Source organism: Triticum urartu, chromosome 1A (genome assembly GCF_056163025.1).
Source record: "Triticum urartu cultivar PI428250 chromosome 1A, HENAU_Tu73, whole genome shotgun sequence".
NCBI lineage: Eukaryota > Viridiplantae > Streptophyta > Magnoliopsida > Poales > Poaceae > Triticum > Triticum urartu.
This window is the reverse complement of record NC_141873.1, coordinates 337,776,660-337,778,473: the sequence shown is the minus strand read 5'-3', so window position 1 is coordinate 337,778,473 and position 1,814 is coordinate 337,776,660. Positions and strand designations below refer to the sequence as shown.

Genomic DNA, 1,814 nt, shown 5'->3' with positions numbered 1-1,814 from the left:
TTTGTTGTAGGAAAAAAATTGGCTTTCCGCAAGACATATTAACCATACAGCCTCCACCAGCCAAATATGCATGTAGTGATAGCCTTATTCTATTCATTACTCTCTTGTGTTACATTGCCGGCATATTCTATCCAGACGAGTAAGGTGCCTTAGGTCGTGGTCTTTCACTCAGTGATGCCGTTGGAGTTGATGGACTCACTTTATCTTCCAAGCCTTCCGTTGTTATCATATTAGATGGCCTTAAGCCATATTTATTGTAATAAGTTCTCATTTTGAGACATTCGATGTAATAAGTGTGTGATTGCTACTCTGTTATAAATCCTCAAGTACTGTGCGTGTCAGCATTACCGATCCAGGGATGACACTGATGCATAGAGATCAGACTGTTTGAGGTCTGGTCGCTACAAGATGGTATCAGAGCACACGCTGGCTGTAGGACACGACCACTAAGCTAAAGCCCTAGATCACTACTCTCTTCTCATTTCTGACTCCTCTCCATTTTCTACTCTTTAGGATGGCGGACGCAAGGAACAAGTTTGCACAACCGGATGAAGACACACCTTTTGGACGCCACTTGAAGGAAGTCACTAGGTACCTGAACATCGGAATGCCAACCTTCACCGGGACTTACAACGCTACTCTACCAGAAGAGGAGCGCTGGATGATTCAAGTTCAAGTTCCAGGAAGGACATTTACGCCAGTCACCGAGCCCATAGAGTTTTCCTTTGATGCACCAACCTGGAGTCTAGGAAAGAGTATGGCAGCCCACATCACCATGGGACGCATTGGAGATGTTTACCACAAGGATCTCAAGGATACTATCTACCAGATTTGTGGGCACTGAGATGAGCAATGGGAGATGATCAGCACCAGGAAGGATAGATCCATTGCAGCTTTAATCCAGGAGTTAAACCAGCACATTCGTCGCCAGGAGAACCAGATGTGCGCATGCATGATAGATCTGAATAAGGAAATGACAAGGATCACCGAGCTTGAAGAAGAACTCAAGGCAACTCGTGAAGATTATGAGGAGGGAATCGTCATACTAGTGGAGAAGAATGACGACCTTACAAGGAAGCTAGGAGTATTAATGGGAGACCCCATGCCAAGAGGAGAAGACGACGATTCTACTTGCCCGGAGAACTACATTATCATCGACGACACCGACTCGGACCCCGACGATAGCGATGATAACTATGTTGATGAAGATGGAGCGGATATTATGGAGTCTTCCGCCGATCAATTTTTCTAGTCGACCACCATATCAGTAGTAGTATTCCCCCTGTATATAGATTAGTCCGAGCACTTTGTAACGATAGTTAGACCGATTGTATGCCCTTGTTTGAATTGATTGAGTGATATGATTGTGTTTGTCTCATGTGCATACGGGTAGTGTTTTCTCACTAGACCTCATTCTATTCTATTCTATTCTCTTCCCTCTAAACCCTCAGATGCCTCCGAGACATGACCCTGAATTTACCTTTCCACCGGAGCTCACTCAATTGATCCAGCAGCAAAATGCCTTGATGCAGTTGTTAGTTCAGAACCAAGGCAACAACAACAACAATCCACCACCACCACCCCCAGTTGACAACTTAGCCCGTTTTCTAAGGTTGCAGCAGGCGGTGTTTTCCAGCAGCACCGAGCCGATAGTTGCAGATGATTGGCTCCGCATGATTGGAAGGGAGTTAACCACTGCAGGATGCACAGATGCTCAGAAGGTGCATTTTGCCGCACACCAATTGGATGGATCAGCAGCCTCATGGTGGGAGAATTACACAACCACTTTTCCTATAGCCAATGTTACATGGGAC

General features: G+C 45.6%; 1 pseudogene; it reads left to right on the top strand.

Annotated features, from left to right (window-relative positions):
- The first annotated feature begins 514 nt into the window (after window positions 1-514).
- Window positions 515-1,252, top strand: LOC147991126 (uncharacterized; annotated as a pseudogene).
- Window positions 1,253-1,814: the final 562 nt, after the last annotated feature.